The sequence below is a fragment of the Scyliorhinus canicula genome, chromosome 14 (genome assembly GCF_902713615.1).
Source record: "Scyliorhinus canicula chromosome 14, sScyCan1.1, whole genome shotgun sequence".
Lineage (NCBI taxonomy): Eukaryota > Metazoa > Chordata > Chondrichthyes > Carcharhiniformes > Scyliorhinidae > Scyliorhinus > Scyliorhinus canicula.
The window spans coordinates 49,597,009-49,614,268 of record NC_052159.1 but is presented as its reverse complement, the minus strand read 5'-3'; the positions used below and the strand labels follow the sequence as shown (position 1 = coordinate 49,614,268).

At 43.0% G+C, this 17,260-nt stretch overlaps 1 protein-coding gene across 6 annotated transcripts in view; it reads right to left on the bottom strand.

The window, feature by feature from the left end:
• atp8a2 (ATPase phospholipid transporting 8A2) overlaps positions 1 to 17,260 on the bottom strand; it is a 792,435-nt gene that overhangs the window by 661,452 nt on the left and 113,723 nt on the right. The window lies entirely within an intron of this gene.

The following is a 17,260-nucleotide window of genomic DNA, read 5'->3' as shown; positions in this document are numbered from 1 at the left end:
TTAAATTTCCATTCCACAAAATAAAAATGTTCACTGGCTGTGATGGTTTGCAGGCTCAAGCCGCCATATGGCCACACTTATTAATAATAATAACTTATTGTCACAAGTAGGCTTCAATGAAGTTACTGTGAAAAGCCCCTAGTCGCCAACTTGCTCCCATTTCTTACGTTGGTGATATTCAAATTTTCCTTGTAAGAAATAACATAGATCTGAGAGTCTACACTCAAAATCTGAACTTAACTTACAAATGTACCTTCAGAACAAACTTACAGGCTTAAAATTACACTATTTCTCCTACTCACCAACTAAACTTGTGTTGATTCAAAAATAAATATGTTAGAATTAGCCTATTCATAAAAAGAATTACACAAGCACAGTGCTACAGACATGCACTAATAATTAACTGTCTTTGTTTGCATATGAAGCAAGTACATGAGGTCCATTTCTAATATATAATACTGCTTCTAAGAAGAACTAAACTTGGGGAATTTGGTCATTGAGGAAACTTTGAGGGTTTTAAGGGTTGACATCTTTTGAAATTGAGTTACATTTTGTACTTAGCACTTAACTAGAACCTTAACTCGTTGTTTTCATAGTTAACTAGTTGTCCGAGGGAGTACTAGTGGGTTAAGAGCGTTGGGTTTCAGATGGTGACGGTGATGGGGGAACAGTGGGGACGGATATGTGAGTGTAATGGGTGCATTGGAAAGAAGGTTGGTGGGGTTGATTAGCATGTATGCCCCAAATTGGGATGATGTCAGGTTTATGAAGAGAATGCTGGCTGTTCTTACATCCAGCAGCTAGAGAGTATTCCTTGTTTTCATCGGTGCACGTGTGTACTCAAGGATTGACTTCCTTATTATGGGGAGGTTGTTGCTGTCGGGGGGTGAGGAAAGCAGAACTAGTTGTCTGAGTACTTGTTTTCACATGTTAGCAGTAAATACAGCTGTCTGCTAGTGGAATGTTACACAGTGAAGCAGTCCATGTCCAAATGAAACAATAACTGGACAATATCCAGGGTTAGGTTGACAAGTGGCAAGTAACATTCACGCCACGCATGTGCCAGGTAATAATCACCATCCCTTGACATTGAATAGCATTACCATTGTTGAATCCCACTATCAATCTCCTGGAGGTTACCACTGACTAGAAACTCAATTGGACCAGCCATACAAATACTGTGGCAACAAGAACAGATCAGAGGCTGGGAGTTTTGTAGTGAGTAACTCACCTTCTGTCCCCCCAATGCCAGTCCACGATCCACAAGGCACTAATCACGAGTGTAATGGAATACTCTCCACTTGCCGGGATGAGTGCAGCTTCATGAACACCCAAGGAGCTCAACACCTTGCAGGACAAGGCAGCCCAATTGAATTAGCTGGCTAAAACAGGTAATTCCTGTCGACTGGGACTGACTTGTCAATGGAACTTTTGCTGGAATAAATACAGGAGACTTTTGGTAACACAGTGAGTCCAGTTCTAACACACAGTACTGTTTTTTAGCACTTGAGGCGGAGGGGGTCAAAGGCCGTGGGGGGGGGGGGGGGGGAGAGGAGAGAGAGAATCAGGCTATTTAATTGGATGATCAGCCACGATCATAATGAATGGCGGTGCAGGCTCAATGGGCCGACTGGCCTCTCCCCGCTCCGGTTTTCTATGGGACATGGGCATTGTTGACTAGGCCAGCATATATACTGGCCACCCTTAATTCATATAATCATAGAATTTACAGTGCAGAAGGCGGCCCTTCGGCCCATTGAGTCTACACTGGCCCTGAAAGAGCACCCTATCTAAGCCCACACCTCCACCCTATCCCCGTAACCCAGCAACCCCAACTAACTTTTGAACACTAAAGGCAATTTAGCGTTACCAATCCACCTAACCTGCACATCTTTGGACTGTGGGAGGAAACCGGAACACCAGGAGAACATGTAACCTCCGCACAGGCAGTGACCCAAGCCAGGAATCGAACCCGGGTCCGTGGAGCTGTAAACCACCATGCTAACTACTGTGCTACCATGCTGTCCCCAGTGAGCTACCATGCTGCCTGGAGACGGTGATGGGGAGTTGTCTTCTTGAAACATTGCAGTCCATATGGTGTAGATATGCCCACAGTGCTGTCAGGGTGGGGAGTTCCAGGATTTGACCCAGTGACAGTGAAGGGACAGCAATATAGTTTCAGGTCAGGATTGTCTGTAGTTTGGACATGAACTTGTGAGTGGTGGTATTCCCATGTATCTACTGCCCTTGTTCTTCTAGGCTGTAGGTTTGGACGGTGCTGTCAAAGGAATCTTGCTGAATTGCTGCAGTGCATCATATCAATGATACAAACTGCTGCAACTGTGTATCGGTGATAGATAGAGTGGCTGTTGAAGTTGGTGTATGTGTACCAATCAAGCATGTTGCTTTATCCTGGATGGTGTTGAGCTTCTTGAATATTGTTGGAGCTGCACTCATCCAGACAAGTGGAGAATGTTCCATTACACACCTGACTTATGCATAGCAGATAGTGAAGAGGCTTTGGGTTGACAGAAGACAAGTTACTTGTGAATTGGTGAATTCCCTGCTTCTAACCTGCTCTTGTCCCCACAGTATTTATATGGCTGGTGCAGTTTAATTTTTGGTCAGTGATAATTCTCAGGATGTCAATACTGGGGGACTCGATGAGGATTGGATTCTCTATAATAAGAGATGGTCATTACCTGGTACTTGTGTGGCACGAATGTTACTTACCACTGATCAGCACCAGCTCAAATGTCGTCCATGTCTTGCTGAAATGGGCATCAACTGTTTTGGTATCTGTGGAGTCATGAATGGTGCTGAACATTGTGCAATTTTCACTTCTGACATTATGAGGGAAGGTCATTGATGACGCAGTTGAAGGCCTAGGACACTATCCTGAGGAGCTCCTGCAGTGATGTCTTGGGAGGTCAACCCAGGACATGCCATCAAGGAAACGACCGCCGTGTTCAGTTCTTCCGAATCCCCATCTCCTGACACTGGCACATCACAAGAGCAGTGGGCAGAACAGGGTGGCATGGCAAAGCCAGTGGCACCGCTAAGTCGGCCGGGGCCCTCCAGCTCCAGCCCCTCCAGAGGACGTCCACAAAGGGGATCAACGGCCACAGGGTGCGAAAAGCATCAGGTTACCTCCACCTCTGATTTGCATCCTGCCGACACACCTAGATGTAGCACTCAGCCATGCAAGATCAAGACGATTGAGGAGCACTGGTCCGCGAAGGTGCCAGGGGTCTCCGGGTGCCTCAAGTTGGAGCGGTCATGCACGCTCCAGAGGTGGTGGTCACACACTAGTTAAACATTGGGGGAATGGAATACCTTCCTGTTAATGAAGGGTACTTCCTGTTGCCCCGGTGCACGCAAGGCGAATTACGTGCCATCAATTACCCCCTGGACCTGGGGCATTCTGGCGATGGCAGAGAATTTTGCGGCCCGGGCATGTTGGTGGGCTTGGTCCAGCTCAAAGTTAATAAAGTCTGACGCCTGGGCAACCATGACCTCACGGATGTACTTGTGGACTGTAGCTTGTGAAATGCCGTACAAGACCACGCTTGAACCCTGGAATGAACAGGTAGCATAGAAGTTCAGAGCTGCGGTCACCTTCATGGCCACTGAGAGCAGGTGTCCTCCTCCTCCACAGGGTGCTAAATCCACAAGAGCATGGCACAAGTGCCACAATGTCTCTCTGTTGGGATGCATTCTCCCGCATCACATGCTGTCCGTCATCTACTTGAAAGGCCAACATAGCCTGTCACCGTGGGCCATTGCTGGCGCCCCTCTGGATTCCTCTTTGGTCTGATGAGTGGCCGGGTCTTTAGGATGTGCGGCGACCCAGTGCACATGGGGTGCCGCCTCCAGCCTGCATCTACACAGCTGCCTTCTCTGGTGCCTGGCCACCTGGGCTGCCACCAGCACTGCCAGGGCACCCATTTTGGTATCTGTAAGGAATTGGAGAAGTGGGACCGACAATCAGTTAAGGCTTCCACCCGGGGACCCTCAAATCCTCCAACACTTTCTCACCTTTCTCTCAAGAGTACCATTCAGCAAGCCAATTGTGTTGGAAAACCTACGCACTCAGCCCCGGCCACATCAGGAGCTCCTAGACCTTGGACCCCAGCTGGAAACATTGATGCGCAGTGCCCTCCCCTAATCCACACACTCACCCTTGGGAGTGCTGTCCCCAGTCCCCAGTGCTGAAGTCCAGCTCTTGAGTGTTTGATTGTTGGCTGTCTTTCCATGGTGCTGGTACTTCTAGAAGTTAGACAAACGGTTTAGACTTCAAAGTTCGATTGAAATACGATGCAATAATCATCATCCGAGGCATGGCACGTATACCCAGGAGAAGCCACTGGAGAATATTTTGTTTGCTAAACATGTTACACACCCTGGGCAAGTGAGCGGTTAGTTCCAACCACACAGACCCCCGAGTCCCAACATAAGTGAATTAACCAATAATCTGTATTTTCCGAAGGCCTTTAACCCTGGACTGTTCCAATGAGCTAGACACCAGATTTATAAGTAAAACATTAACAAACTGTTTATTAACAAGAGGAAAAAATGTATATATTTATTTTTTTAAATCAGGAAACGTCACCAATCTACTTATTCCCAAACCCCGCCCCACCCTCTACCCAGCCACACACAAGACAGCCACAAGTGAAGGGTAGGAGAGGATCAGAAAAGAAAAGGGGATTAAAAGGAAAAGTTTGAGGTTGCAGTCTCTGGGAGTTGATTCGCTCAAGAAATTCCAGTCGGCACAGTTCTGTATTTCCGCCACTGGATGGAGCTAGATACAGGGAGTTCAGGTCAGCGCAATTCCAATTGCCGGCCACCAGATGTTGCAGTACACAGGATGTTCAGATCAGTGCAATTCTGCTACTCTACCAGGTGGAGCTGTCGTCCGCCTGTTAAATAACTATAGTTGCCTTCCTGAGTAAACACAGTTTTTATTCCCTTTGCCTGAATTCGGCACAGAAACTCTGGCCATACTTTAAGGCATTTCTCAGTTTAAGCTTCAATTTGAGCATTTCCTAAGCCCTGGGACACAGTGTTAGAATGTTACCGACCTATGGATAACACAAGCCACTTTTGCATTCCAGAGATCGCAGGTATTTTAATCAAGAAAGTCTTAACAGATTTAGCTAGAATGCCTCTTAAAATCGAAGAGAGAGAAGGAGAGAGAGAGAATCTTCAAGCTCCTTACTAGCTGGCTTCCTTCGCAGAACTGGGAAAAGGTAGATTGGTTGACCATTGTCCTGATATTTCTTTATAAATTGATCCGCCTTCTTTTTGGAAGTTTCTGACTGGCTCCACCAATCACAGACAACAATAGGAGAAGGCCAAGAATCCTACATACATTGATTGGCTGCTCGCCAAGTCTATCAAATCGACATCACAGGTTCTGCCACAGAACCTAGAGGGGACGTTTTGACCTGGTGCAAAAGGACAGGGGGTTTCAACTCTCCCTAACACCTGTAGTTTAAACAGAAATCCCAAATGGTTCCGTAATGTTGTAGCAGCTAACCAGAAGACTGTAGATCAAAGCAGGCAGCAGGACAGGTATAAAAAGGAACACAGGACAGACAAAAGGTTTGGCAACAATGTCCTAACAAACAGTCAACTACGTAACATTCCACATATCACACTAACCATTAGACAAGGAAACGTCACTGTTCCATATTGGTACCAATACAATACTATATCAACTCATTTTCACACAAAAAATTGAACACAGGGTATCACCCTCGCAGGTTCCTCAACAGAAAGGGAGGATAAGCCTGAGAATGTGTTATCATGTCCAGAACTTTGTTGCAGAAATGATCTGTCCATTCAACGTGTGACTTGTTCCATGTATAAGTGCCATTCTCTTTCCAGGAGCCGCAGCTGGGCAGACTCTCCCACATGGTCCAATTTCACTGGAACCGAATCCTGGCATCCACATATTCCACCAGCGCTCAAGATGCACTTGAACATCTTGATATCCAGCGTGTTTTACCCTGGTGACATGCCAGTTACATGCAGTATACACCACACCAGCAACAAAAGCACCAGCAATCTGGAAAAACATTTCTTCAATGGCGTTAGCAGGTGATCCAATGGGAACAATATTACGCATTAGTCCCCACAGCATCTTCTTGCTTCAAACCTCATTTCCTTCTGGATTCATTCTCCCCCTCCCCCCCCTCCCTCCCTCCTTCCCCCCCTCCCTCCCTCCTTCCCCCTCCCCCTCCCTCCTTCCCCCTCCCCCTCCCTCCTTCCCCCTCCCCCTCCTTCCCCCTCCCCCTCCCCCCTCCCCCTCCTTCCCCCTCCCCCTCCCTCCTTCCCCCTCCCCCTCCCTCCTTCCCCCTCCCCCTCCCTCCTTCCCCCTCCCCCTCCCTCTTGAGCCCGGTGTTCGAGGACCCAAGTTGCTTAGAAAAAATTGACCTCCTTTCTGGCTGCAGAAAAGGAAGGAAACAGCAACAGCAGCCTCCAGGCATATGCAGCCACTGACAGCAGCAAACACAACCTGCAGCTGTGAAGTGCTCTCACAACTAACCAGGCCAATCATTATTAGCAATAGCCATCAGCTGTGAAGTTAGAGGCTGCTCACAGTCAAACGGAATTAAAGTGACCTTCAGCAGCCAACCAAGAACAGGGCTCTGTCCTGGAAGTGTTTGGTGGGACAGAAAGGCAGCAGTTGTAGGTGCCCCTGTTATGAGGACGCACAATACTTAAAGATGTCTTGAAGGCCTCAAAAGATGAAAAGCCCCCAACAGTGACCTGGAGCTGCATGCCTAAAAATGAAAATGGCTACTCATGTCCTCAGTTCTCCTCAGCAGCTATTGTGTCAGCTTCACATTTAAAAAAAGAAGTACTAACCGATGTCCGTATGATTTCTCGCTGGGGAGCCAGTTAATTCCTGGGAGGCCATTACATTCAACTTCAATCTCGCTAATGAGGTGGAAATTCATGCAGATTGGGGTTAATGATATGCTTGCCATATTTGAAAAAGATGCGGAAATCACGATCGGGAGGGCGCCAATTTTTGGCTGGCGCAAATCTTTATTTTGGCCTTTCCCGCTATTTAACCGGCACGCCCATATCCTCGCTGGGAGCAAGGCGGTGGCTAAATCTCACCCGAGGTCTTTAAAGGTATCCAAAATTACAACAGGTTTAGACAAGGTAGATGAAGAAATGGTGTTACTGAAGAGCAGAGCGAGCAGAAAGGCCACAATGGTGAAGATAACGAGGTCTCTGAGATTATGGCTGATTTACTATGTTGGTATAATTGGTCAATTTAGCTCTTTCTGCATTACACTTAATTTTGACCATGTACTTACGGCATGTTATTAGGTAGAAATTGAAACATCAACTAATTTCAACAGTTACATTCATACTTCCGTTTAAAAAAAAACTTAAATTCTTCTTTCACTGTCGCTGCTCTGCAAGTTTGCTTATTGAAAACCAACAAGGGAATCCTCTTTTGTTAAGCAGTTCTGTTGCAAATGGAGTGAGATTTGGATGCGTTTGAAGTAATGGAGGTCACAACGTCACAGAATTCTGTGCCACAACTTTCCATGAAATCAGGTATAGAGCACAGAGTCATTGTTAAATTATTATTCTGGAGACTTAATCGTTTTCTTCCGATTTTTGGGGGGGAAACGTAATGTTTAAAAATAACTTTTCAAGTAATGTATTCTTTCATATGACGTGAGCATCATTTGCAAGGCCAGCCTTTGTTGCAAACCTCTTCGATCTCTGCACTCCCTCAATTCTGGCCTCTTGTGCATTCCCAATTTTAATCACTCCAGTGTCTGTGGCCAGTGCAGCAAGGGGCAGCACGGTAGAATAGTGGTTAGCACTGTGGCTTCACAGCACCAGGGTCCCAGGTTTGATTCCCCGCTGGGTCACTGTTAGTGCGGAGTCTGCACGTTCTCCCTGTGTCTGTGCGGGTTTCCTCCGGGTGCTCTGGTTTCCTCCCACAGTCCAAAGACATGCAGGTTAGGTGGATTGGCCATGCTAAATTGCCCTTGCTGTCCAAAAAGGATAGATGGGGTTATTGGGTTCTGGGGATAGGGTTGAAGTGAAGGCTTAAGTGGGTTGGTGCAGACTCGATGGGCTGAATGGCCTCCTTCTGCACTGAATGTTCTATGCTGTCAGCTATCTCGGCTCTAAACTTTCAAAATTCCTCTCTAAATCTCTCTCTCTGCTTTAGGATGTTCTTTAAAATTTCCCTCTTTAACTAAATTTTTGGTCTGCTCTCCTAAAACTCAAGTGGCCCAGTGTTAAGTTTTGTTTGACAGACAACACTCCCGCGGAGTCCTTGGAGTCAATTAATTTTTTAAGGTGCGATATAAATGCAAGCTGTCTTCGTTGTTGCATGCTCACAACTATTGAAAGCCACTCAGTTGGCTTAAGCTTAAGGTGATTAGTCAATTGTGAAAACATGTTGAATATTAAGAGAAGCTACTAAACAGAGGATTGATTGGTAGCCGTTAATCAAGTCAGTTTGACCTGCATTCTGACCCAAATCATGAATGTGTCACAACACAGCTTTAAAACTTGCATGTCTATATGTAGTAATTTGTTTTGCTTTTAATTCACAATACTAGTATTAAATATATATGTCAAAAAAAAACAAATCCATTCTCAATGCTTCTATGCACACAATATCTAACAGTGTACAGGATACTGTAGCCATCTAAAATGGCCTCTGTGTATTGTGCATAGAAGCCAGACCTGACAGAAACTTGCGCCTATTAAAGGTCAATCACCATTTCCCCAGGACAATAGAACTCGAATCAAGGAACAGCAACAGTAGCAGACTAAGCGGCGCCTCTTCCCCTTATTTGGAAAGGCATACGTGCCGGGGACAATGACAGCTAGGACCCGCCCCAGCCAAAGGTATCCGCCCCCTAATTGGCCAGGATCAATGAGGGTGATCGAAACCCTATAGATCCATGGGATCTGGAGTTAGGACCGTCCCAAAGGGCGCGAAAACCCAGGGGTAAACCGAGAGATCAGCCTCTTTTGGACCGGCCTGTATGCAACCAATTGCAGCATATCAACCAGCCAAGTTCAAGGACCCGTGATCTCTACCTGAAGGACGAGCCCAGGCGAGACGAACCTGACGACTTCCAACCGACCCACGTGGACACAGATAAAGGCCTTATCTCCCGCACAGAGCCGGTTAACCCGAAGTTAAGTAAAGGTCATCTTAGTTATTAGGTATAGTTTAATCCATAGCCGCATGTACCATTGCATATAGAAATAAATAAGTCTTGTGTTTATTAATAAACAGCCTTCTGAACTAATATACTAGTTGTGTGGTCATTCGGTCAATATAAGAAACAGCTTGTGGTTCACAAAGAAATAAAGAAGTCAACAGTACATGGCTATCATTCTTATCAGTCAACACCTGAACCTCTGTCTTCGTTCATCTGAAATTTTAAAACAAACTGGTAGGTTAACAAAATCCAATAACTTCATCAAAACTAATTGTCGCCATCAATTCTGTTTAGTACAAAGCTTGTGATTTGCTAAACATAAATCTGTGTTACCTGGGCAATGATACCCATTGATCCTACCTGCCACCTCAGAAAATCAATCATATTATATCACTTTGAATTCATCACATTGCATTTTTAAAATGGAAAATGTCAGTATCAAGGACAGTAAGTCTTACAACACCAGGTTAAAGTCCAACAGGTTTATTTCAAACATTAGCTTTCGGTGCACTGCTCCTTCCTCAGGATTCATCTGAGGAAGGAGCAGTGCTCCAAAAGCTAGTGTTTGAAACAAACCTGTTGGACTTTAACCTGGTGTTGTAAGGCTTCTTACTGTGCTCACCCCAGTCCAACGCCAGCATCTCCACATCATGAGTATCAAGGATTGTAACCTTTTCAGTATGAAAGACAAGCACAGCACCACATAGTTATTTTCAAAACAAAACAAAAACAGGCCATTCACCCTAACAGGTCCATGCTGGTATATATGCTCCACACTATTCTTCTCTCATCTCTCTGCATCTGATTCCATTAACATAAATTTCCATTCTTTTCTCCCTCATGCACCAGCCTGACGTGCAGTTATGCTGGTTGTTTCAACTACTCCACGCAGCAACAAGTTCTACATTCTAAACACCCCCTCGGTACAGGAGCAGCTGGGCAAGGTGGTCAAGGCTGTGAAAGAGCAAGGGGAGACGCTGAAGGGTGTGGAGGAGGACTTGTCGAGTCACGAGGATAAGCTTGCCTTGTTCGTTTCTAGAGCGAGAATTGAAAAACAGTGTTCTGTTGAACTTGTATAGAACCTTGGTCTCTATATTATTGACACTCCTGTGAAATACTTTGGGACATTTTACTGCAATAAAGTGGTTATACAAATACAAATTGTTGATTCCACATGTTGAGCTGAGTTATGAATCTACTATGTGGTTCCTTATGTTGACTTTTGGAAATCCAAATACGACACATCGACTTCTCTACACATATTTACACTTTGCTACTTGTTCAAAAAATTCAATAAACTTGGTCAAGCATGATCTTCCCTTTTGAAATTCATGCTTGTCAACTCAATCAGTTTCTAAGAGCTTTTCTATTACAGTGAGAATTCCATTACCTTTCTTACCAAGTACATTAAGCTAATGGTCTATGTTATCTTTGAATTGTTCTATTTCCTCTTTTATATATACAAATCATATGGAAACTTGTCAAGTCCACCCTTAAAATGCACTTGATCAAAGCACCCACATCTCCACACTCACCATGCTAACCCTTCATTATGCTTTTATGACTAAGTTAGATGTTTTAAAAGGTTAGAACGCATGGGGGGAAATCCAAAGTTTCTCCCAGGATCATATTCAATTTGTTTATGGCTTTAACATATTTAAACACTACAATGTTTGGGTTCTGCACAACATCTCACTAATGCCTCATCCAGTAAATTTCAACAAATTTACAATCTGCATTTTCAACCCAGGAGATTTTCCACAGAAGACAGGTCCATGATCCCAAAAGAAAAGGAACTAATGTAGTCAGTAGACCATTTGAATATTCCTATCTATCCTTATCCCAATGACCATGAATCCCACCCCAAATCCAATATTTACCCAGTTTGTTTCTTAAAAGGAGCCAGAGAAGTGTTTATTTTTAAATTTTTTCAGTTAAGGCGCAATATAGTGTGGCCAATCCACCTACCCCACATATCTTTGTGTTATGAGGGTGAGACCCACGCAAACACGGAGATAATGTGCAAACTCCACATGGACAGTGACCCGGGGCTGGGTTCGAACTAAAGTCCACTCCACATGGACAGTGACCAGGGCACGGGATCGAGCCAAAGTCCTCGTCACCATGAGGCAGCAGTGCTAACCACTACCCCACCATACCACCCTTGAGCCAGCTTACTTGGCATTAACTGCTTTAGTTGTCACTCTATTCTGCATATACACAACTCCTTGAGGCACTGTCCTCCAAGTTACTTAAACCATCTTCAAAAATGTTCAATAATAGTGTCTGTGCAATGTTAATTAGTAGTTAAACTGAACGCCTGGAAGTGGCTAAGAACAGAAAAATAATTTTAGCTGAAAAAAAAGGCATGCTATCAAAGCTTTTTGTTTTGCACTTATCAGGTTATCTTGCACAAAACAAAACAGTAACGGGGAAACGACAATTATACTGCATGAAAAGAGAGTGCAGGTTGGTTGGCAAGTGAATTCTGATGGTGAATGTATTGCCATTGAGAATCCCAGGTTAAAGTCCAATAGGTTTATTTGGAACATGAACTTTCGGAGCATAGCTCCTTCATCAGGTGAGTTACGTTCCAAAAGCTTGTGATTCCAAATAAACCTGTTGGACTTTACTGGTGTTGTAAGACTTCTTACTGAACCCAGCACGGGGGGCAGCACAGTAGCACAAGTGGATAGCACTGTGGCTTCATAGCGCCAGGGTCCTAGGTTTGATTCCTTGCTGGGTCACTGTCTGTGCGGAGTCTGCACATTCTCTTCGTGTCTGCGTGGGTTTCCTCCGGGTGCTCCAGTTTCTTCCCACAGTCCAAAGATGTGCGGGCTAGGTGGATTGACCATGCTAAATTGCCCTTAGTGTCCAAAAAGGTTGGGAGAGGTTATTGGGTTACGGGGAGAGGGCGTAAGTAAGGGCTTAAGTGGGTCGGTGCAGACTCGATGGGCCGAATGGCCTCCTTCTGCACTGTATGTTCTATGTCTATGTCACCCCAGCCCAATGCCGGCATATCCACATCATTGAGAATGCAGCATTGAACAGTGAACTGCCCAGCATTGTGCAAATTCAAATCAGAGAGGTCAACTCTGATTGGTTAAGGCATGGGAGAATGAACCAAGGAATGGCTGTTCTCTAAGCCTTGGTTTAGTTGAAAAAGGCAATGTGTGGACATGTTCAGACAGAGCCGTGCGTGTGAACATATGTGGCTTGAAGCATGAGTAAGGGAACCACACCAAGTCCAAATGACAACCATAAATTGGTTTTCAGTGTAATTCTTAGCACAATCAGAATTGTTTAACGGATATTGTGGAATCACAATGTTCAACATTAGATGTGATTCTCGGTTTTGAATCTTGTAAGCATGGGCTGTTTGGCTATGGTCAGTACTTTATAGGTTTCAAACAGCCGAAGGGATGTGCTGTTTGATACAATCCCTCAATCATTGGGACATACAGCCTACATACTTGACATCACACCAGCACTAAAATTTGTATACCACATTTCTCATTTTGTGCTAGACAGAACATCTTTCTAGCTTGATTGCAGCATTTTGTTAGCAGAGAATACCACTTGTGTTCCTACAGCAAAATAACAGCATGAAATGGATAACTTAACCTGTTTACTCAAATATTTGAGACACCTTACCCTTCCAGGGTAATCGGAGGTAGGCTGCGCACCTTTCAGGCCCACAAGTGGTGGCCTTAGACCCATTCATGAGTTGGTGTGATATACAACAAGTGATAGTCTGATCTGGGTAGCCATTATCTCTCAGAATATCTTTGATGCACCTTATTTCAGCATCAAACTTGCATGATGAGCAAATGGCTCCGGCCCTATTTACGAGGTTATTGGTAAGGCCTATCTTATAGAATGTAGAACTATGTATAATGGGTATATTGACCAGTGAAGATAGGCTTGCAGTAGACAGCAGTGGAAAACCCACTGCATTTTCTCAAGTAATAGAGGAAGGGGAGCTCATTTGGCTGTTCCATTCCTTTTGTGGTAACTTTCAAGGAAATTCTCAACCAAAGTATTTTTCAAATCTCACTCTCGCCAGAGATTTCTTAACTTTGAACTAATTCGGTGCTGGTAGTGAGAGTTAAATAATTTATTCCAAACATTATATGTTCTTTTCAGTGAACTGAAAAGCATGTTCCCTTCAATTGACTTTTCCCCCAATTAAAAGTTTATCTCTGAGATTCTTCCCTCTTTTCTTGATCCATTAATGTTTGCATTTATCATCCAGTTTCGAAATTACAAACATGTTGCCTTTTTACAATATTTTTTCGTGTTAAGATTGCTTTCCACAGAAATAAAACATCTAGTTGAAGACAGAAATTACAAGATAGATTACAATTTTAGTTTTTAGGACATTTTAATACTCCATACTTCACTTTGTTGTCTATTTGTATCTATTTCATTAAAGCATACAGTAACCTGACAAAAAATGTTATGAAAATAGGAAGTGTCAAGCCAAACCATGTGCTTTGTGAACATTTGAACTTGGCAAGCTCCTCAGCAGCCTGTCAAGAACTTGAAAGAACAGCTTAATATCTCAATAGGAATTTCCACATTCCAAATTCTTTTCAAACTGTATTACGCACGATTGGTCTATTACGTGTGCTTGAATTCAATGTCTAACTAGCTGTGCTTTTATTAAACATAGTAAATGATGTGAAGAACATGTTACAACGCAAAATGAAACACTGTCATACAGAGTGATAAAAGAAAAGCAAGAATATGAGAAAAGCAATGGGAAAAGGCTAAACCCCTTCGCAGCCGAAAACCCATTTGCTTGGTCATGAATGAATTCTCCCAACCTATAGAATTATCAAATGAAAGTAATCAAACATAGGTCATCCTCTTGCAACATTTCTCCATCATAAAGGAAACAAAGGAGCAAGCTTTCAACATTACAAAGCACTTTCTGATTAGTCGCTTTCAATAAACATCTCATCTATGATCTCAATACAAATGAATTATTGTGCTCTGAAGATGTATTTGATCATCATGGTTTATCTTATAGCTTTCAATCCTCTTATGAAAGAGTTAATTAGCCAGCTTCCTCTTCACTCATCGCCCAAACAATTCACAAAGCATTGAAAGAAGTGACTGGCAGAGAATTTAGCTGAAAGCCCAAAATACTCAATGTCGCATACGCAATTTGTACATCATGCTTGCTTAACCAACTCAAATATCAATCACATAAAAGCAAACAAACAAAATGAACAATGCTAATTATTTGAATATCACTCAACAGGTAGAAAGCATACCAACAAACAAAAGGGAAGCAAATAGGAAAACCAAATCTGGTGACAAGCAACTACAAATAAATCAACAAGGAAAGCCTTCCAATTGAATCGCTCAAACTATTTTTTTTTAAACTACTGCAGCTACCTGCTGCCAGGAATCATTAAGTATAAGAGACAAAAAAATTTAAAATATAAACAGTTATTTAGGGCGGAAAAAAAATCAACAAACACTACACAACTGTGGCAACACTTCAAAGATACTCTACCAGCTATGAACAACTTTAGGATATTCTATGTCGCCTAAGGCGTCAGCTTGGTTGAGGGATCCGATGGAATTTTTGCACCTTGAGAAGATCAAGTATACCATCAGGGAGTCGGTGGAAGGGTTCTATTCGAGGTGACAGCCCTTCGTCACCTTTTTCAGGGAACTGGTTGCCATCACTGTTGGTGGTGGTGGGGGCGTGGGGGGGATTATTTTTATCCATGTTCTGTTTTCTTTATGAGGGAAGACTGGCGTATTGGGTGGGTGTACTTTTGGTATAGTACGGGATTGGGATTTGTTGTATTGTTGTTTCTTTGTTATAATAAAAACCATATTTGAATGAAAATATATATATATATATATATATATATATTTAAAACTTTTGGATATTGTGAAGTTTCAAATGCAAGTTCATTTTTCCTTTGTAAACATATCAATATATTTAACTGTACTGTCTTAAAAATTATCTTGCAATTTGAAGTCAGGTATTCTGATCCACATCACTGAGGTACAAATGAATTCATCTATAAATGTACAGAATTATTAACTGATTCCCATTTTATTCTCTGTACCAGCCTTTTCGAAATAACTATATCAATGTTTTATTGAAATCGAAGTGCACTATCTTTACCATAAATGAGTTATTTCATCACACCCTCAAAAGAAAAGCAAAAGACAGGCAAGAACTTACAATCAAAAGCACATTTTATTTCTATCCAGACCTCCATATTCTTCACATTAACAAAGGTTTAATATTTTTACCCAAAGTCAAACTCAAATGGACTGTAAATTCACATTAATTTTATTACCTTCTTTAAAAATGTGTAACATCTCCATCTCATGGCAGTGAGCATGTTACCACCTGCTTGTGTGTGTAGCTTCATGTTCCTTATTGGAAAAAAAATCATTCACTGACATTTTTTTTGAGAGAGGATAAGTCATATTTCACTCATGCTATTTACTCTGATTTTGTAATAAAGTTTACTCTGAGCAGAATTGATCGGGGATAAAAATGTTATGTTGGAATCTGTACCTGTGTAATACATGCTTTATCCCTGTAAAATAATGTCTGAGTACTTTGGAAAAAGCAATGTACTTTAGCAATAAGATTTAAACATAAAATATTTTATTCAACTTTATTCCTCATGCCCTCAAAACCAAACAAAAATCAAATGGCAATCAAATTACCCAACCAAAATAATTTCAAAGCACATTTCACCATTCTCACGCACCAACCAGTCAGCAATTACAAAGGCAAAATACTGTGATTGTTGGAAGTTTGAAAGATGAGCAGAAAGAGAAGCAGAGTTAACATTTTAGGTCAATGCCCTGTCATCAGTGGAAACTTTTACAGATGTTGTAGGCCGTTAGATTGTTCAGCGGCAGGGAAGAAAGGAGCAGAAGGTGGGTGGGTGATGCGGAATAGCTGAACTTGGTCAAGTCTGGAAGGTTGTGAAGTCCCTAATCAAAAGATTGTGTGCTTTTTCAGGCTTCCATTGAGCTTCATTGGAGCCATATAGGCAACAAGGAAACAAAAACTTAAATGACAGGCAGCCGAAGCTCAAGGACACATTGCATAAAGATGGAGTTGTTCAACAAAGTGGTCTCCTAAACTATGTTTCACTTCCCCTGGAAAGGAGAACACAGTAAATACTGTATATTGAAATGAAAGTATCATAAAAGCTGTTTCATTACCAAATCCTAACTTTGTTCCTTTTGGGTGCTCGCAATGTATTGCTGTTGCTTTCTTCACCTGTCTCATTAATGCTCTTTTTTGTCTTAAGCCATTATCCCTAACTCCTCCTCCCACTCAAACCCATACCTATTATTTTATTCCTTCCTCTCCATACTCCCCAACCCCAGCCCAACCTCTTCTCCTGCTTCTGGACTTTATCAAAACCTGTTACATCTGTAATTTTTTTAGTTCTGACAAAAAGTCACCAGCCAGAAATGTCAGCCCAATTTCTCTCTCCACAACTGCTGCCTGAATTGCTGAATATTACCAGCACTTTTTGTTTATATACCAGTCATCTATTATTCTGTACAGCTGATTTATTGCCTTTGGGACTATTCAAATCGAGTTCAGCATAACTCACAACAGTCTCTCCATCTACTCACCATCTGAGGCTGTATAAGGCTCTGATCAGACCCCATTTGGAGTTTTGTGAGCAATTTTGGGCCCCATATCTAAGGAAGGATATGCTGGCCTTGGAAAGGGTCCAGAGGAGGTTCACAAGAATGATCCCAGAAATGAAGGGCTTGTCATATGAGGAGCAGTTGAGGACTCTTGGTCTGTACTTGTTGGAGTTTAGAAGGATGAGGGGGGATCTTATTGAAACTTACAGGGTACTGAGAGGCCCAAATAGAGTGGCCGTGGAGAGGACGTTTCCACTAGTCGGAAAAACTAGAACCAGAGGGCACGGCCTCCGGCTGAAGGGATAATCCTGTAAAACGGAGATGAGGAGAAGAATGTGAGGAGAACAGAGGGTGGTGAAAGTGTGGAACTCTTTGCC